Source organism: Leopardus geoffroyi, chromosome C2 (genome assembly GCF_018350155.1).
Source record: "Leopardus geoffroyi isolate Oge1 chromosome C2, O.geoffroyi_Oge1_pat1.0, whole genome shotgun sequence".
Lineage (NCBI taxonomy): Eukaryota > Metazoa > Chordata > Mammalia > Carnivora > Felidae > Leopardus > Leopardus geoffroyi.
Window position 1 is genome coordinate 99,265,545 of NC_059333.1, and position 21,956 is coordinate 99,287,500.

General features: G+C 34.6%; 1 pseudogene; it reads right to left on the reverse strand.

The window, feature by feature from the left end:
• Positions 1–1,849: 1,849 nt before the first annotated feature.
• LOC123610373 lies at positions 1,850–2,686 on the reverse strand (annotated as a pseudogene).
• Between the last annotated feature and the right edge of the window lie 19,270 nt (positions 2,687–21,956).

Below are 21,956 nucleotides of genomic sequence, written 5' to 3' on the forward strand. Positions count from 1 at the left end.
TTTTTTGTTTTTTAATTATAGCAACTAGTGTTATTTTTCTTGACTAATAACATCCATGGGAACAACCAATATAAGTTGTACTTTGGAACATCAGAGAATTAATTTAATTAATTATCTTAAGGTTTACTTGCTTTTGAAAAAAATTGAAACCTTTTTTTTTTTATCACTTACAAAACCCTATTGTTATAAGGTGTAGGTATTTGAGATATTTAATTCCTCTCATTTTTAAAAAATTTTTAAAATGCTTATTTATTTTTGAGAGAGACACAGAGAGAGAGAGAGAGAGAGAGAGAGAGAGAGAGAAACAGCGCACAGCTGGGGAGGGGCAGAGAAGGAGGGAGACAGAATCTGAAGCAGGCTCCAGGCTCTGAGCTGTCAGCCCACGTGGGGCTCGAACTCGCAAACTTTGAAATCATGAGCTGAGCCAAAATCAGAAGCTCAACTGACTGAGCCACCCAGGTGCCCCTCCTCTCTTATTTTATTCCAATGTCCTTGTCTTTTTTTTTTTTTTTTTTGCAGAGCATTATACATTTTGTACAATTGTGGAATTTGAGGTAAAGGTTTGCAATACATTTCTTTTTATTTCCTGTCCTGTATTTCTAAAAGAGATGATTTTCCATTCTCTCCTTACAACTAGAATGAAGTGGACAAGATTGATTTTTCCACCATAAGTAGAAATGGAAGCTTGTTAACTAAGTTAACTTTATTATATACCTGGGAAGAAAGTTACATTTTCTGCATATTAGATATATTATAAATTTTAAACTTACATTATTTTTGACTACAGTTGCTTGCTTTTAAATTTTTTTTTTCAACGTTTATTTATTTTTTTTTTTTGGGACAGAGAGAGACAGAGCATGAACGGGGGAGGGGCAGAGAGAGAGGGAGACACAGAATCGGAAACAGGCTCCAGGCTCTGAGCCATCAGCCCAGAGCTTGACGCGGGGCTCGAACTCACGGACCACGAGATCGTGACCTGGCTGAAGTCGGACGCTCAACCGACTGCGCCACCCAGGCGCCCCAACAGTTGCTTGCTTTTAAATAGGTTTTATCTGGTGCCTTTCTGTGAATTCTATTATTTTTCCTCTTTTTGTGATAGCTTTAAGTATGTATAATTTAAGTAGATATACATAAATATTTTAATTATTCATCATTTATGTGCTTTATATAGAAAGATAGGACTTTCTACTTTGAATCTTGTAATTTAACATATTCACATGTTTTGTGAGTTTTATGTCATTATATTTATTCTATTTTATGTTTGAAACTTACCATGCATTCTAATTTTTCTTTTCTAAATTGTATTGGATTAATTGAATTTTCTTTGTTATGTAATATTTAAAGTTAAAACTTATATCTCCGATTTACTGATTTGAATGTTGGAAGAAAATAATAACACAAGTTTTTATATATTTTTTGGAATACAAAATTAATAACTGTTACACTGCAAATATTCAGAATTCATAAAATAAATTAATTATAAACTAATTTAAATAAAGCTAAATATTTAAATATTTCAAAAATTAGGAACATAAATACCAAATAAAGAATAATCTAAATATAAATATTGAACACATGCAGTTATTCTAACATACTTATTAGCAGATGAAATCCATCCAAAATTATAGAAAAAAATACAAAATGAAAAAATAAAAAGTTTATAGAAAAATTAAAATGATATGATAGTATTACTTAGAAGGCAAGATTGCCAAACAATATTAAGGAAAGTTAGATACAAGTCCAGATCGATGTATTGTTTGATTCCAATTACACTGATAAATGCTGTCTCACACACACAGACTGGAAAGAACCACACCAAAATAGTAGTAGGGATTATACTGTGCTGTAGAATTATGAGTAATGCCTCTTTTGTCTTTTTTTTTTTTTTTTGCTTCAACATTTTCCATGTATTCTAATTATTTTCAACTAAAGCCTAGAACTGTAGGAAGAGGAAAAGCAATGACAAGACAAATATGGCATGATGCATCCACTAATAATAGAAAGGGACTTCCAAGGACTTTATCCCATGCCCCAATCTGGGCATGGGATAGCACAAAACACTATCTCTGCACACCCTGGAAGAGTTTCGGATGCCAGTGGACTCTCTCCCCAACTAGCCTCACCTCTCAGCTTTCTGAAGGTGACCTGTGGAAAGATACTATTCCATGATCTGTTGGAAGTCTTCCTCAAAAAGCTTCTTAAACAACTTTTGCTAGGTTTGCTGCATTCCAGGACCTTCTTGGTATGCTCTGCATCTAGTTCAGCTCTGAAGCTTTAAAGTTCCTTCCTTTTATTTTTCTTATACTTATGTATCGTTGTAATTCACACTGCCCACATAAATCCTCCAGATTCAGCAGGCAGTTCTCTATCTTCCCAAAACTAGCCTCTAAATAAAAGTCTGATTTGCTGTCATGGGTTCTAAGTCTGTTCTGAACGCTGGAAGCTGCTGAAGTTACTCCTGTAATTCGATTAGGGCTTATCTTCTTTTTCTCCCAGTGTGTTAAAGCGTAGCCACCTCACTACCCACCAACCCTCCAGCACGTGCACATTGCTTGGCTCTTCTGTGACATGTAGCTCATGTATCTTCATATCTGCTAATTGGTTCTAGTCTAACAGAGTACTTTGGCAAATATGGAATACTTTGGGGTCAATTTTTCCAGTTGCTGAAAAGCTTTCTGAATTTCATTAGCTAGGGGAATTATATAAAGACTCTTATAACCTAACTCTAAATATTTTTATCTGATTTCTTTAATCCTTGAATAGTATCTCTTTTCAGTAGTACATTTTAAATTGTTTTTTAAAGCAATGAGACATTTTAATTCATATGAGTTCTGCCTTTTGAGAAAATGAAACATTCCCAGTTCTTTGTCTTCTTTAGTTTCACCATGCTTACACTTCAGTGCAGTATTGCCTATATCACTTAGAACATTCTTATTTTCATACCCTTCCTATTCAAAGACCTTTGAATGAGTGAAAGTTATTCTAGCAATAAAGCTTTGCTTTGTAAATTATAATTGTCTTCCTTCTCTGGAGGAGTTTGTGATTTAGAATTCTTTCTAAGCTATGGTATCTTTGTTCCACTCAAAATATTAATGTAGAATTTCAAAGTACGTCAAGGATAATGAGAACTTTTAAATTTTGAATTTCTGCACATCCTTCAAGGGAAAAAATTACAGATCAGTAAAGTTAGCTAATAAAATCATCCATAGTTAATACCAACAGCATAACTAGGACAAAGAGAATGCCATACATTTTAATTTACCTAATGGTAAATAACTACCTAAGACCACAGATTGTGTTTAATGCCTGTACTTAAATGGAGCCAGTACCTGAATGGAGAGTCACAGGCAGTTGTGATGAACATAAGGGACTGCTGTTGGGTCCTATTGGGAATGACTACAGATAACACCTAATAATATTCATTTTCTATAGTAGAAAAGTAGAACCAGGACAAGGGGCCTGGGTGGCTTAGTTGGTTAAGCGTCAGACTTCATTTCGGGTCATGATCTCATGGTTAGTGGGTTCAAGTCCCCCATTGGGCTCTGTCTGTACTGACAGCACAGAGCCTGGTGTCCACTTGGGATATTCTGTCTCCCTCTCTCTCTGCGCCTCCCGTGATAATGCTCTGTCTCTCTCTCTCTCAAAAATAAATTAACATTAAATTAAAAAAAAATAATGAAAGAAAAAGTAGAACCAGGGTAAGAAAGCACAGAAAACATTAACAGAGAACATTAATTGCACTTCAAAATGTGTGATACCAAAGATGGTGGTGTCATGCAGGCATCAAGTCTGCAGACAATGGAAAATATTTATAAAGGGGCTCCTTGGAGGCCTGATGGTGAAGAGATATAAAGAAGTGCCTGAAAATTAAAGCCTTGTTGGAATTAGAAAATAGCAAAAAATATAAAATGTTGGACCAGAAGAGATTCCGTTAATTTCCATTTGTTAGAGACATCACTGTAGCAACGGGATAGCTTGGTATTGAGCTAAGAAGTGAAGGAAGTCACCAAACCTCACCTTTATAGGCTCTTTGTGCTGTTAGTCCCAGAAAATTCAACACACTAATCAAAACAGCAAAATGTGAACCCTGAACCCATTAAAGTTACCATAAGAATAAAAGAAAACATGAGCATTCTATTTCTTAACCAAAAAGTTCTCTAAATTAAAAAACAAAAACTGTAACACCATTCTGATATGAATTAAATGTAATTCAACAAGCATTTTCGGAATTAAAATAGCACTAAAACTCAGAAATACAAAGAGTCTGGCTACAAATGGACACATGAAAGCATATAAAATAAGAGCTGACTGAAGAAATTAAATAAAAGACAATAGTCTCTGAGATGAAGACTAAATTGCAAGGTCTCCAACAAAGAATAGATACAGTCAAAAGCATAAAGGGGATTTAGACGATAAAAGTGAAAAAAAAAAAAAGGCAAGAACAATATTTAAAAAGGCAAAAGTGAAAAGAAATGTGTATGTGTGTATGTATAAAGATCTAAGATATATAGCAAATTAGATGAAGTTTTATAGAAATGTTCTAGTTAATAAATGAAAAAAGTGATGGGGTACAGATCTACTTAGGTATATAGTATATAGTCTCTATAGATCATATACTGTAGATATAGATGTATTATATATCTATATATCTAGATATATAAAAGCTTCAGAGTTTACTTTTCTAGTGACCTACAATACAATGGTGAAGAAAACAATGGCTCTACTCTCACTGTGGTGGAACAGGGCAAATGAAATTTTGGGTTTTATAATCCAGTGAAAGTTCCAGTGCATGTTAGGTGTGAACTAAGATGAGACCCCTCTTTCTGATCTTCAGCAATACCACATGAAGAGGAGGAACTCCTATTTGATGTAACAGAATTGTCTTGTTGATAAAATAATGGTATTTGATAAAGGCCATTTTCACAACAAAAAGCAAGATTTCCGCTTGAACAAGTTATTTGAGTTTTCCAATAGTTTACCAAAGTTAAATCCCATTAAAAAGAAATCCATACAAAAATCTGTATATAACTTTAATGAAATTCAAGAAGAGTTCACCTCAAATGCAAGCAGCAATAAACATTATAGTTTGTATATTCTATACATATGTGCAAATGCATGTGTACACATATACTTACATGTTTTGTTTATAATACCCTTAGTATTAAAATTAATTACAATATTTGTTATTAATGGAGGCAGTATACTTTATAAATATGCATTAAAATGTTTTTCCCCTAAAATTTAATCACCATTATGCTATAATTTATACTTTGTATGATGATTCAGAAAGGATTATGAAGTGGGGTGTATACATCGTATTTTTTTTCAAAACTGAAGTTATTATATTGATGATAAAGCACACTGTTAGCAAGGGTAAAGAAAGAGACACCTTAAAAACTGCAGTTGGGTGTGAAAATTAGTTAAAATATCTAGAGGGCAATTATGGCACTCATATTTGGGGAAAAATAGAAATATCAATTTCATTTTTAGGAATAATTACCTTATGGAAAGGTATTACAAAATTAAGTAAAATGAAAATTAACTTAAAATTCATAAATTCTAATTTTATAACTTAAAATATACTTCTAGAGAGACATAAATGTTGATATTCAACATATAAAATTAATATAAATATTTTAGAAAATATTGAACAATTAGGGAAAAGAAAGAAAATCACTAAAATTGATTATTTTATCTCGTGTTTTGGGATAATAGCCACATAGTTAGAATACTTTTTAATGTTGTTTTGCTTCATGTTATTTTCTCAAAAAACGTGTATTTCTATAAAAATATGGAATATTGCCAAGATCCAAATAAACAACAATTCCAATATTTATAATGCTATATTGTTGATGTTAATGCTACATTTATTACCGTATAAAAATACAAAGCGCATATCAAAAAATACTTATTTTTCCTCACAATTATTGTTGTAGTAAGACATACCTTTGAAGTTTTCATCAATGGTAAGAGTAAATGAATGTATGTTTTAATAATTCAAAAGATCTTATTACCTTCTGCTGCAAGCTAGAACCACCATTGCAAGAATGACTAGGGATAGGGGTGCCCAGGTGGCTCAGTCAGTTAAGCATCTGACCTCAGATCATAATCTCACAGTTCATGAGTTCAAGTTCAGTTGGGCTCTGTGCTGACAGCTCAGAGCTTGGAGCTGGAGCCTGCTTTGGCTTCTGTGTCTCCCTCTCTCTCTGCTCCTTCCCCGCTTGTGCTCTTTCTCTCTCAAAAATAAATAAATAAACATAAAAAAAAAAAAAGAATGACTAGGGAGAGATAAGCCTTCAGATCAGTGGAATATTTCTTTATACTTGCCTAACTTATTAATATCTTTAAGAAAAATTAACTCATTTCACTTAGCATAATACCCTCCAGTTCCTTCCACATTGTTGCAAGTGGCAATATTTCATTCCTTTTGATGGCTGAGTAATATTCCAGTGTATAAGAGACAAATCCAGAAACTCTTAACCACAGAGAGCACACTAATGGTTACCACAGGGAGGTGGGTGGTATGGATGAAACAGGTGATGGGATTAGGGAACGCACGTGTCGCGATGAGCACTGGGTGTTGTATGGAAGTGTCGACTCATTATATTATACACCTGAAACTAATATTACATTGTATACTAACTAACTGGAATTTAAATAACAAATTTTTTAAACAAAAAAGGAAAGAAAGACAAATTAACTCTCCTTGTCCTAAAATACATAGGAAATTTATGTTATAGAATCTGGAAAAGCAGATTCCTCACAGTTATTAAATGATTTATATCTAGTGACTTGTTTATCAAATGGTAAAGTAGAATATCAAAAGCAGCAAATGTTCATTACACAATTAAGGCACTCAGGAAGCACATTATGATCCATTACAAATTATTTGTCAATTTTAACATTTTGTCAAGAAATCCTTACATTTTACTACAGTGGACATGGGAAACAAATTAACAACGAAAAAGGGATGATGATATATGTTATTTAACATATGTGTTTACTCCACATTGTGCCTGTCTGAAAAAAGGTTTAAACAGTCAAGTGATTTCATCTGTTTAGTCAATCAAGAATACAATAGGCATTTTTTCCCACAATACCGTAATAACTGTATTACAGAGCTTCTATAAATTATAAATAATCTATAAAATAATTATAAAAAGCATGAGCCCTAGAGGTGAAAATTTCTGGATTCAAATTCTGGTTCTACTAGTAATCAGAAATGTGATTTGGAGAAAGTCATATTCATTAGCTTCTTCATCTTTAAAATAAGGTTATTATGAAAATAAAAATGATTAGTATCAGACACGGAAAAGCACTATATAAAATTTAGTCATGACTATTATTATAATTGTTATCATCTTTGCTGACAATACTATACTACCAACTACTGCTAGTGTTAGTAATACTGAAGGTAGTTATCATTTGAATTTTATCTGCCATAAAAACGCAATAACCTCTTCTGATAGCCTTTGGTAGAATATAAATTTCAACTTCCTGATAATGAAGCCATTCCTAATGTACAACTGAAATCTTAGTGTTTTTTGGAAGACAACACAGTAGCAGGAGAAGCATTATCTGCAGATTATGATGTGCAAACTTTTAAGCATGTGATTGAATTTTTACAACAATCTTGAAGTAATTATTTGTATTCACATTTTGCAGATGCTGAAACTAAGTTCTAGTCTATAAATATGTGGCAGAGCCAACACTGCTTTCTATGGACAAAGGAATAAGTCAGTCTTTGACCCACAGTATTACAATTAAGCCATTCTTTAGGTTCAACACAAAGTAGCCCCATGTGTTTATTTTTCTGATGTTGGAGTGATACTATTATCAGATTATCTATCTAGAGAAGATGTAGGACTATAGATAGAATGTTGCTCCAGAGATTGAGAGACTTAATGTTGCCTAAATCACAGGGTTCTTGTGAGGGTGCAAGGAAATGTTTACAGAAATAAATTTGTGAACTGTGAGAATATATGTCACTGGAATACTACATAGCTTTGAGAGTGTTGTGATGGTTTTTTGACAAAAATGGAGTATTCTGTAAAGTTTTTTAAATTATTTTTGAGAGAGAGAGAGAGAGGGAGGAGAGAGCAAGCAGGGGAGGGGGAGGAGCAGAGAGAGAGAGAGAGACAGAAGATCTGAAGTGGGCTTGCACTGACAGCCAAGAGCCCAATGGGGGGCTGTAGCTCATGAACTTGTGAGATCATGACCTGAGCTGAAGTTGGACACTCAACTGACTGAGCCACCCAGGTGCCCCTAGTTTGTATAATTTTTAATAACTTAGGAGTCTCACATATCCAAGCAGAAATGCAGTTAACTTTTTTCATTTTGCTTTTTTATAATATCATAATCCACACATGATTTCTCTTTTTTTGGAATACTGTTTGCTAAGTGTTGTTTTACTTCTATTCCTTTCTTTTTTTAAATATATTATAAACATTCAGTAATGGTCCTTGAGGGGCGCCTGGGTGACTCTCTCAGTTAAGCATCCGACTTCAGCTCAAGTCAGGATCTCCTGGCTGGTGGGTCCCAGCCCCACATTGGGCTCTGTGCTGACAGCTTAGGGCCTGGATCCTGCTTTGGATTCTGTCTCCCTCTCTCTCTCTGCCCCCCCCCACTCGTGCTCGCTCTCTCTGTCTCTCTCTCTCTCAAAAATAAATCTAGAGGGGCGCCTGGGTGGCGCAGTCGGTTAAGCGTCCGACTTCAGCCAGGTCACGATCTCGCAGTCCGTGGGTTCAAGCCCCGCATCGGGCTCTGGGCTGATGGCTCAGAGCCTGGAGCCTGTTTCCGAATCTGTGTCTCCCTCTCTCTCTGCCCCTCCCCTGTTCATGCTCTGTCTCTCTCTGTCCCAAAAAAATAAATAAACGTTGAAAAAAAAATTAAAAAATAAATAAATAAAAAATAAATCTAGAAAAATTAAAAAAAAATAATGGTCCTTGAGAATTTACTTGCCTCTTGGAATTTGTGGGTACAGATAATCCCAAAATTTTAATTTTGGAATTATGAAACCTGTTACTAACTTCTTCAAGAATAATTATTTAAAAAAGAAATATATGCTGGGGTACCTGGGTGACTCAGTCAGTTAACCGGCCGACTTCGGCTCAGGTCATCATCTCACGGTTCACGAGTTCGAGCCCATCGTTGGGCTCTGTGCTGACAGCTCGGGGGGGCCTGGAGCCTGTTAGGATTGTGTCTCCTGTCTCTCTCTGTGTCCATCCCTCCCTCAAGCTCTGTCTCTCTCTGTCTCAAAAGTAAATAAACATTAAAAAAATTTTAAAAAGGGGCGCCTGGGTGGCTTGGTCGGTTAAGCGTCCGACTTTGGCTTAGGTCATGATCTCACGGTCCGTGGGTTTGAGCCCTGCGTAGGACTCTGCTGACTGCTCAGAGCCTGGAGCCTGTTTCGGATTCTGTGTCTCCCTCTCTCTCTGACCCTCCCGTGTTCATGCTCTGTCTCTCTCTGTCTCAAAAATAAATAAACGTTAAAAAAAATAAAAAAGAATAAATATATGCTAATTTTGATTGAACGCAATTTTAGATGGTACTTCCTTTTGCTATCCTATATTATAAATAATGTTTGCAATGAAACTAGAAAATTTCAAAGTAATGATATCTTCATAGAATTGGTAATCACAATAGCTAATAATTCTGAATACTTGTAGTATATCTGTCTCTTTTATGCCATTTCATCTTCATAACACTCCTAAGAGTTTTGTTATTGTCTATGTTTAAAGATAATCAAATTGAGGTCTCAAAAGGTTAGTTAATTTTCCCAAGATAGGGAAGTAAGAAATAAAAACTTAAGGTCTCAAGTATGATCCAGGATTCAAATGAAAGTGTCTGACTTCAAGAAAAATGTACTACTATGAGACGTAGGGTCTTGATGAATCATGATTGCTATATGAAATATGTAATTAGAACTATTAGTATTCTCCTTATTCATGTATCTTCAGTTTACCTACATTTTACCTATTGAAATTGTGAATTCTTACCCATTGTATCCTAGTTTCTTTCTATTCCCCCTCCTCCCCTTCCTCATTAAACATTTAAATAATGCTTACTATATCTAGGCACTGTTGCAAGTGCATCATATAACTTCCATATCCTCAAAATTCCATTCATTTTTATTTTGTGATTAAACTGCACTCTATTAGATCCAGTTTTGTTGAATTCAATTTTTAGGTCTAAAAATGCACCATATCAAGACATAGGTAGTTGCTTTGATTTGATTTGGATTTCTTTAAAAGTTACATTAAAATTGTAAATTAGGTGGCTGCATATTTTACATGTAAACTGAAACAATTTTGAGAATGAAATGGACAGTAAAAATAAATGTGTCAGAACAAGAGGAAAAATGTGGTACTCTCCTAGCATACCAGTCAACCCACTCATAATGAAAAAATTAGAGTTCTCAATAGTAGGAAACAATTAGGCTAAATGAACAACTTTTTAAATTTTTTGTAGGATGATCTTTTGAAAATATATATGCTAATGGTCAGCACTTCAAATGTTGAATTATTAATTCACACCTACTGTTACTACATTTGGTCATATCCTTAAAGTCCCAAAGTTTGCACTTTCAGTGGTAGAATTACACATAAAAGAATCACTAAAGCATTAAATTTCAGCCTGTATAGACCCAAGAAACAGGTTATTCAGTGAGTTTGTTTACGGACGATATCTCAATATAACATTGCTTGAGGCAGATCCTGGACCTCCTCAGTACATCTCATTGCCTTCTACGGATTTAGAGTGTGGAGATGGGGGGATTCTGTCACAAGAAAGCAACTAAAAGTGGCCCTATCTGCTTCCATTTTGATTTAGCCTGCAAGTCACTAAAGGAAGCTTAAGTTGATTTGTAGACTTTATAAATTAAATTTCAGAAATACCATGGGTTTCATTAACAGAATTTCAGCATTGCAATTTTGAGCTTTTATATCTCTCCGAGTTACTTACTGAAATAAATGATTGTGAGATCTTCAGCACTATCAGTGTCTGGCACATCATTATGATCATCATGAAACATTTGGATAATTCTCACTGTATGTTAGGCACAGTTCAAAGAGCGTTAGGTAGAGTATTTCCTCTTATCCATAAGATCAAACTAGTATTGTCGTACTTATTTTGCAGATAAGTAAACTAAGGCACAAAGAGACTAAGTTACCTGCTAACGGTACATAGCTGGAAGGTGGCAAAATCAGAGTTGGTTCTTCAGTCTGCACTCTTTAACCATTACACCATGTTGCTCCTAATATATATTCTATTAATGATACATCTGTTATCTCATCTGAATTTTAGTATAAACCAGTGAAGTAGTCAGGATAGCTATTGTATTCTCAAATTATGGATAAAAATAATCAAGCTCAAAATTACAAATAAAAATAATTCAAGCATCTTGCGCAAGCTTATGCAACAAGAGGTACAAGTGGCATCTGGAAAGGGAAAATCTAAATATAATTCCAGTCCTCTTTCAACTACATCATCCTAAATTAAAAGGCTAGAATACATCTGAAAAAAAGTGGGGTATACTGAAAGAATGATTCTAAACTTAAATTCACTTTTTTTTCTAAGACTAAATATATATCAGAATATGTTTAATGTTAAATCATAACTGGGAGGGCACAAGCAGGAATACAGACACAAGAGCAAGGCAAAGAATGATGTGCAAATGCCTCTAATAAACTGCACAGGATATATCAAAGACTCAGCAAGCACCTTTATCCATGGTGAACATGATTCATCATCCATGCCCACCTCCATATGTAACTCCTTCATAGTCTTCTTTCCTGCATATCTTTTGTGTTTCCTGCTTTAAATGCCCATTTTTTTAAAAAAATCATTAAGCTAATAGGAATATGTACTGGGAAATTCATGAGAAGCTGAATACTAATCTATCTTTTGCTTACTCTTCTCCTTAAACTTGAATTAATTGGGAGTCTATATTAGTAATGTCTATAGCCTTATTGTTCTTATATAATCTTCAAACATTGAACTCTAGAATAATAATCTTAATCAACTCCCTGGAGTCTCTGAAACCTTAATTTCTTCACCTAAAACAAAATAAAGCAAAACAAAGTGATATTCTAACTACTTAGTTGTCATTAGGATCAAATGAAATAGTATATAAGGAAAGCTATGTAAAATGTAAAAAAAGTATGAAATATAAAAACAGTAAATCCATGTGAATCATATAATAAATTCTTACCAAATATTAGGGGCTTTGTATATGGTTATCTTTCCCACTTTTTATGAAACCTATTTTCTGGGACTTGTTTTTAACCTACCTGCTTATTTCCAATTCAGTTCTTGTGTTTATTGTTGTTTTGTCATCCTTCACTACCTCCCTGAGTGGAGAACTGATCCTGAAACCAGATAAACTGACTCCGATTCCATTCAAGCAGTTCCTACTAAATAGAATGAAAAATGTGGTCATTTGATTTGTGTACTTAGTGAAGATAAATACCTAGTGCTGAATAAATATTGGATGTTTATGAACTTAAAATTAAGCTACCAGATAAGTAAAATTTCTGTCTGTCCTCTGGACCAGTTTCTTACTATGATTTATTTCCCCCTCCCCTCTTTTCTTCTTTGTATCTCAGCATCAAACAGGATTAAGGCAAACTAAATATCTTGGTCACATACTTTCTAATTAGTATCCAGCCTACTTTAATCTGGCATCTTTCGCCACTGAAAATTGTCTATTCTAGCGATTTAGTTCAGTCTTTTTCATTTGTTCTTTGAACATTTGAAACTATTCATAACCTTTTTTTCTTGAAATTTTTTACTATTTTGCTTCTACAAAGCCATTTTGCTCACTTATGAACATTTCTTCTCAATCCATACGTCTGTTTTCTTTCCTTCCCCTGCAATCTGACACTCCTCCCTTGATTGTTTCATGCATTTCCTGATTGGTTAGTCGTACTCTGAAGGCTTCTAAATCTGTATCTCTAGTCCAGGTAACTACCCTGGGTTCCAGAAAAATATATAACTAAATATACATTTTCTCCTAGTGCTCCCATAGATATGTAAACCAAGCAAGCCAAATGTGAAACATGCTCTTTCTATTTCCTATAGTAACTAACAAGTGGCTAAAGCCAGAATTACGGAAGCAGTTTAGACTACTTAAAACATTTTACCCCTTTTTCAGAACTGTCATTAGATTCTGTATATTGAACTTAATATGACTGTCTCCACCTCTGCAGTTTTTGGTCTCATAGTATCTTGGATATTGTTATCTAATGTTGTAATATCTAGCATTATAATATAAAATCAAACAGTCTGGAGTGCCCCATCAAATGTCCCTTCACAACTGCAAACTATATACTTGTACTAAAGTCATAATTGAGTTATTTGCCTGTTTAAAAATATTTAATGACCTCTGTCACGTACAAAATTAGATCTCAAACTTCAAAAAAATGGACTGAGAGATTTTTTATGATATACTTCCTATCTTTGCAATCTTTAACCTGTTATTTTCTTTCTCACTTAAACTACTGTTGAGTCTTAACACGTATTTAAACTTTCTGGTTCAATTTATATGTGTTTTTTTTTTCAAGAAATGTACATACACTACTGTAAATGTAGTTTCTCCTCCTCATGATTTTTTTCTTGTAATTTTCTTAATAACATTTTCTTTTCTCAAGCTTAGTTTATTGTAAGAATACAGCATGTAATACATATAACATACAACATGTGTGTTAATTGACTATTTAAGTTATCAATAAGACTCTGGTGAACAGTAGGTTATTTGTAAATTTGGGGGGAGTCAAAAGTTATATGCAGATATTCCACCGTAAGAGGGGTCACTGTTCCTAATGCTTGCATTGTTCAAGGGTCAGATGTATAGTGATTGGCTACATCTACTTCCAGAACATACTATAATGTGGTTTGCCTTCAGATCTATACTCACCTGAAGATGAGTATAATTCCTGAAATGGTACATCCTGTATATCTTAACACATGTACCAAGGTTTAGTTAAAATATCATTCTAAAGTAAAATGTTCATTCTATAACTAACCTAGGATTTTCTCACATATTTTTTTCATCAATCAGATTCTATTTTGTTTTTGTTTTTGCCAGGTCCACATGCAGTCATGGTTTAGATGCCCTTTACTTATTTTGCGATCATTCTTTGCTGCTAACTCCATTGAAGTAACCCTTTTCTTCTTACCACTTAGACCTAATTCTCATTTCTCATTCTAGGCATGCCATTTGCATTTGGTTACAGACATTGTTTTCACTCTGCTTTTCCTTGAATAAGATGACACTTATTCAGTGTCTATATTCATCTATTCTCAGGTTACATAATTCCTTGCATAAGCAGCCTAGGCTCTTAGCCACATTGCAGAGAACATTACTGATCTTTACTGTGAGCCGTTTTCGTATCATATGTGGTGCTGCAGCAAGATAAATTGCCGGTGGATTTGTGCAATCCTTTTGTTGGGAAAACACAGCACTTGTAATTAAACACTTAAATTGAGTCTTTTGGGTCAAAGACCTAGTTATTTCATCACAATAACAGTGAGATTCTCAATGAGATGCATGACCTCTTGTTTTGCTAAGTGAAAAGTTTCAAGAAAATAGAAAACTTCAGGCTTGTAATGTAGGTCACAGATGTCAGATTTCAGGTTTACCTAAGTTCTTTAATGCTTTTAAAGCTTTAATGAGGTTTAGTTTATGTACAATAAACTGCATATATTTAAATTCTGCAGTTTTGATATAACATTTTAAGCCATCATCATATTGAAGGTACTAAATATTTCTATCAAATCCTACAGATTCTTGTGGCTCTATTAGTACACACCCTTCACTATCCCATTCTCAAGCCAAAACTGATCAGATTTGTGCCACCATTGAATGGATGACATATTCCAAAATTTTATAAAAATATAATAACATATGCAATCTTTTATTTATGTCCTCTTTTATTCTAGAAAAGGATTTTGACATTTTTTCACGTTGTATATAGCAATAGTTTGTTGCTATTACTGATGAGTAGTATTCCATTGTATAGATTGTATAGATTCAATTGTAGAGATATACCATAACTTGTTTTTCCATTTTCCTACTGATGACGTTTAGTTATTATACATAGTTTCTCTGTATGTGCACATACAAGTCTCTTAAACATGTTTTAATTTCTCATGGTAGTGAATTACCAAACTTGTTTCCAGATTGGCTTATGATGTATATTGGCTTATGTTACATTACAAAGTGGTCTTTTTATGTTTTAATTTTAATTTATTAGAATTTTTTTAAATTCAAGGATAATCAACATAGTGTTATATTAGTTTCAGGTGTGCAATATAATGATTCAACAATTCTATGTTTCTCAGTTCTCGTCAAGATAAGAATACTTTATTTTTAAGATAAAGATACTCTTAATATCCTTTATTTCACCCATTCCCCTCACCCACCTCACCTTTCACAGCCATCAGTTCTCCATTTTTAAGTTGTTTTTTAGTTTCCCCTTTTTTTTGCTTCATTTGTTTTGTTTTTTTTTTTTAATTCCACATATGAGTGAGATAATATGGTAGTTGTCTTTTCTTGACTGACTTATTTTACTTAGCATTTTAACCTCTAGGTCCATGTTGTTGCAAATTGCAAGATCTCATTCTTTTTTATGACTGAATCATATTTCATTTTGTGTGTGTGTGTGTGTGTGTGTGTGTGTATGTTTGTGTATACCACTCTTCTTTATTCATCTATCAGTGGACTCGAGTTGTTTCCATGTATTGGCTATTGTAAATAATGCTGCAATAAACATGGAGGAGCATATATCTTTTCAAATTAGTGTTTTGATTTTCTTTGGGTAAATAGCCAGTAATGGAATTAATAAGTCGTATGGTAATTCTATTTTTTATTTTTTAGACACCTTTATACTGTTTTCCATAGTGGTTGTGCCAGTTTGCATTCCAGCTAACCGTGCACAATTTTTCCTTTATTTCTTGTTTTTGTTTTGTTTTGTTTTTTACTTTAACCATTTAACAGGCATGAGATAATATCTCATTGTGGCTTTGATTTGTATTTTCCTAATGATTAGAGACATTGGGTATATTTTCATGAGTCTGTTGACCATCTGTATGTCTTCCTTGGAAAATGTCTTTTCATATTCTCTGCCTGTTTTTAATTGGATTGTTTGCTTTTTTTGTGTTAAGTTATATGCTCTTTATATATTTTGGATACTAACCCCTTATCAGATATATCATTTACAAATATCTTCTCCCATTTAGTGTGTTCCTTTTGTGTTTTGTTAATAGTTTGCTTCACTGTGCAAAAGCTTTTTATTTTAGTATAGTCCCAATAGTGTACTTTTGTTTTTGCTTCCCTTGCCAGAGGAGACATAGCTAGAAAAAATGTTTCTATGGCCAGTGTCAAATAAATGATCACCTTTGTTCTCTTCTAGGTTTTTATTATTTTAAAGGCTTGCATTTAGGTCTTTAATCCATTTTGAGTTTATTTTTGTGTATGGTATAAAGTGGTCTAGTTTTTGCTTTTGCATGTAGCTGTCTAGTTTTCCCAGCACCGTTTGTTGAAGAGATTGTCTTTGCCACAAGATGGTATTTTTAAATGTCCAGGATTCAAATTTTAATTTACTGAAATAATCTCCATAACAATGAGTGAGACAAGGTCTTCATCCCACTTCACCCATCTGTAAAATGGGGACAAAATATAACCCCATTTAAAGGTTGTATGACTAAAACTAATAATAAACATTAAGCATAAAACAGAGTGATTAGAAACATATTCAAAATTGCATTATCAATATGATTGGTTTCATGGCATGACCTAATTGGTAAGTTGTGGAAAATAAAACTTTATGAACTATCTTTTTTTTAAAGTTTATTTATTTATTTTTGAGAGAGAAGGAGAGAGCAGGGGAGGGGCAGAGAGAGAAAGAGAGAGAATCTCAAGCAGTCTCTGCACTGTCAGCACAGAGCCTGATGTGGAGTTTGATCCCATGAACAGTGAGATCATGACCTGACTTTGGTATCATGGTAATGCAGGCTTCATAGAGGGAATTTGGAAGCTTTCCTTACTCTTTTATTTTTTTTGGAATAGTTTGAGAAGAATAGGTATTAAACGTTTGGTAGAATTCACCTGTGAAGCCATCTGGTCCTGGAGTTTTGGTTGTTGGGAGTGTTTTGATTACTGGTGCACTTTTATTGCTGGAGGTCCATCTGTCCAAAGTTTCTGTTTCTTCTTAATTATGTTTTAGGAGGGAATATGTTTCTAGGAATTTATCCTTTCTTCTGGTTGTCCAGTTTGTTAGCATACAATTCTTCATAATATTCTCTTATAATTCTTTGTATTTCTGTTGCATTGTTTTTAATTCTCCTCTTTCTTTTGCATTTTGTTTGTTTGCATACCCTCTCATTTTTTATTAGTCTGGCCAAGGATTATTAATTTTGTTGATATTTTCAAAGAGCCAGCTCCTGCTCTCATTGACCCATTCTATTTTATTTTTCTTTTTAGTTTCTGTTTATTTCTGATCTAGTCTGTATTATTTCCTTCCTTTTACTACTTTTGGGTTCTGTTCTTTTTTTAGTTCCTTCAAAATTTCTTTTTCCAATGTTTATTCATTTTTTGAGGGGGGGGAGGGGCAGAGAAAGAGGGCGACACAGAATCTGAAGCAAGCTCCAGGCTCTGAACTGTCAGCAAAAAGCCTGACATGGGGCTTGAACCCACAAACCACAAGATTATGACCTGAGCCAAAGTCAGATGCTTAACCAACTGAGCCACCCAAGCACCTCTCTAGTTCCTGTAAATGTAAGTTAGATTGTTTATTTGACATCTTCTTGCTTTTTGAGATAGGTCTATGTTGCTGTAAACTTCCCTCTTAGAACAACTTTTGTTGAATCCCAATGATTTTGTACCATTGTGTTTTCATTTTCATTTGTGTGTATTTTTTTTTAATTCTCCCTTGATTTCTTGTTTGACTTATTCATTGTTTACTAGTATGTTATTTAACCTCTCTATATTTGTGTTCTTTCCAGATTTTTTTCTGGTGGTTGATTTCTAGTTTTATAGCATTGTGGTTGGAAAGGAAGCATGTATCATATGACTTCAATCTTTTTTAATTTGTTGAGGCTTTTTTTGTTGCCTAACATGTGATCTATTCTGGAATGTATTTCATGTGAACTTGAAGACAATGTGTATTCCACTGTTTTGGCATTGAATGTTCTGAATATATGTGTCGAATCCATCTGTTCCAATGTGTCATTCAAAGGCACTGGGGTTTTTTTTGTTGTTGTTGATTTTCTGTTTAGATGATCTATCCAATAATTTAAGTGGGGTGTTAAAGTTCCCTACTATTATTTCATTACTATTGATTACTTTGCTTATGTTTGTTAATAGCTGCTGTATGCATTTGGGTGTTTCATGTTGGGTGCATAAATATTTACAAATATCATATTTTCTTAGACTATTCCTTTTATGATTATGTAGTGTCCTTTATTTTTTGTTACAGTTTTTGTTTTAAAATCTATTTTTTCTCCAATATAATTATCCTGCCCAGCTTTTTTTTTTTTTTCTTCATTTGTGTGATAAATGCTTTTCCATCACTTTATTTTCATTCTGCTTGTGTCGTTAGATCTGAGATAAGTCTCTTGTAGGCAGAATACAGATGGGTCTGCATTTTTATCCATTTCACTACCCTATGTATTTTGATTGGAGCATTAGTCCATTTGCATTCAAAGTAATTATTGATAGGTATGTACTTATTGTTTTGTGGTTGTTTTTGTAGTTCTCTTTTCCTATCTTACTCTTTTCTCTCAGGGTTAGCTGGATTTCTTTAGTGATATACTTAGATTCCTTTATCTTTACTTTTTTGCATATTTATTAGTGGTTTGTGATCTGTGGTTACATTATCTTTGTACATAACATTTTAAGCATTTAGCAGTCTGTGTTAAGTTGATGGTCACTTAAATTCAAACCCCGTTCTAAAAACACTACATTTTACTTCCCCCTCCCCCCATTATGTCTTACGTATATGGGGTCAGACTTTACATTCTTTTATTTTGTGTGTCCCTTGACTGATTTTTATAGATATTTTTAATTTTACTGCTTTTGTGCTTCCTACTTTTCTTACTTCTTATGGCCTTTCCTTTCCATGCAAAGAATCCCCTTTAACATTTCTTCTAAGTCTGGTCTACTAGTGATGATGCCTTTAATCTTTGTCTAGGAAACTCTTTATCTTTCCTTCTATTCTGAATGATTGCTTTTCTGGATAGAGTATTCTTGATTACAGATTTTTTTTCCCTCTAATCATCTTGAATACATAATGTCACTCCCTTCTGGCCTGCAGAGTTTCTGCTGAAAAACAGCTGATAGCCTTATGGAATTTCCCTTGTGTGTAATTTTTTTTTTCTGGCTGCTTTTATAATTCTCTATAATTCGTTTTGTCATTTTAGTTAGTGTGTGTCTTGGTGTGGACCTCTTTAGGTTGATTTGGCAGGGTGGAGTGTGGTGCTTTTCTGTGCCTCCTTGATCCAGACTTCTGTTTTTGTTTGTTTGTTTGTTTTTGTTTTTGTTTTCCCCAGATTTGGGAAGTTTCTAGCTATTATTTCTTCAGATACATTTTCTGCCACCTCTTCGCTCTCTTCTCTTTCTGCATATCTATAGTTCTTTTGCTTCCTCTAATCTATTTAGTCTAAAGGAACTAGTATATTTTAATTTTCAGTTATTGAATTCTTCTTCTCTCGTTCATTCTTTATGTTTTCTCTTTGTTGAGGATCTCACGGAGTCTTCCACTCTTTTCTCAATTCCAGTATCTTTATGACCATTGCCTGAAGTTCTTCAACAGGCATGTTGCTTCTCTTGGTTGCATTTAGTTCTCTTGCTATGATTTTGTCCTTTTCTTTAATTTGGGGCATATCCTCTGTCTCCTCATATGTACACTTATGTAAGTACTTGCTCTGGCAAGTAGTGGCCTTTTGAAGAGGTCCTGTGGTATCCTGAAATGCAGTATTCCTGTTCATCAGAACCTGGAGCTACAGGGATTTCTCTTATGTTTGTGTGTGTACCCTACTCTTGCAGCTGAGTTGTTTTTGCCTTCATTTCAGTCATTTGCAATGGCTCTCTTTGCCAGTTTTGTGAAGGGTTTGGTCCCTGTGTCAATGTGCCAGTCTGGGGCTGACTTGGGCTTGAGTTTGGTCAGACCAGGTGTTTGCCAGAGCTGCAGTCACACCCAACTGCAGGGCACTCTCCCTATGAGGTCCTCTAAGATTTTTTGTTGGGCAGTGACTTCAGTCAGACAAGATGTCTTTCCCCAGTGCAGTGCTGGGGCTGCAGTCAGACTGGTGTGTGTCATTATCCTTTCAGAACAAGAGTCACTTTGGAGAGGTGCCAGCCACTGTCAGGGCTGTTTGCATACTGCCATGCTTTGTATGGACTCCCGCCAAGTCTGTGTTGGAAGGAGCAGACTGCAAGATAATACAGGGGAAGGGTGAGTGGTATTAGCAAAGTTGGCACAGGTTTGCTGTAGGAGGGGACCTGGAGTAGCTTTGGAGAACCACCAAGGGTTGGCCACAGGAGAATGCAGAGATAGAGCTGCTATTAGAGGGGAATTGGAGCTGTTTTAGAGAACTGCTGAGGGGGTAGAACTGTTAGAGGGGGTAGGTACACAGGTGAGTATCCAGATTGGATGCACTGTTAGCAGGTTAGATGGAGAATGTTCATGATCTTCTGGTTTCCGCAGGTATCCCTGTATTTAGGCTGGGGCAGGGGAGATATCATGCCTGCCATCTTTTTTGTTCCTGGATAAGTCTCTTAAAGATCACTGCTCTTCCCGCACACTTTCTGAGATTAGTAAATGCATTTCCTTTGTTTATATTCTAGGTGGTTTTCAAATTACTGCCTGAATGCCGTATCTTAGGAGGGCTGTTTGTTATGTCATCTCTTTAAGGGCAGGGAGTCCTTTTTTTTAAATCATCCCTGATTTTTTAAATTCCAGATATTTAGCACCACTGATTGTAAGAACTCAAGAAGTTGAGCTCCTCTGGTTGTCAAGCCCAAATATTATAGGGCTTCATCTTCCCGTGTGGTGTTTCTGTGCCTGGGTTGCCTCATGTGGGCACCCTTCTCTTTGCCTGTAGTGTCCCTGTCTCTCTCTCAATAGTCTCCTGGCCAGGCTTGGTTCCTGGTCACGTCCCTCCCATTCCTTCCATTTTTGATTTGGCCTCTTCTCTACATTTTGCTGTGGAGAATCTGTTATGCCAGTTTTTAGGTCATTTTCCAGGTTATTTACACCGATGTGAGTGTTATCTAGGTATGTCCCTGGGATGACGTGAGCCTAGGATCTTTCTACTCTATCATCTTCCCCAGAAGTCCTCTTACGTTATTTTCAAAAGCTGCTTTGATTAGTTACTATTAGAAATCCCTGACAAATAATTACTCCCCTAGGTGATAACTGAAATTACAGTACACTTCATTAGGTATTAGATGCTTTCTTAGTTTTTTAATGGAAAAAATAACTTTTATATTAACTAGATGTTTCCAAGGTATTTTTATTTCTCTTGGGAAATGCTTGTGCTGTTACCCTATGTGTAGGGCAACTTCTATTTAATTCATACATTTATGTGAATAGATTTTACTAATTGGATTCTAGTTCACAATTGATTTATTGTGAAATATTTATTCAGAAAGTGCTAGTGAATGTGATGTATTGGGAAGATTTTATAAACAAATTGTGTTCATTGCCTGTATCTTGGCAGAAGTCCTCTTGACTAGTAATCCAACATCTATTATGTAACTGACTCACTTTTGATTTTCAGTAACTTCAATAAAGGCATTGAATAACTTCTGAATTGTATGTGATTTTGATCTCCATATTAAAGAGGTAATTTTAAAGAATGCAACGTGCCAGATGGGTAAGAGAGATGAAAGTGAAGAAATGAAGCAAGAGAGGTATGCGAAGGAAGAAAAGGAGAAATTTAAGTTATTGGTGGAG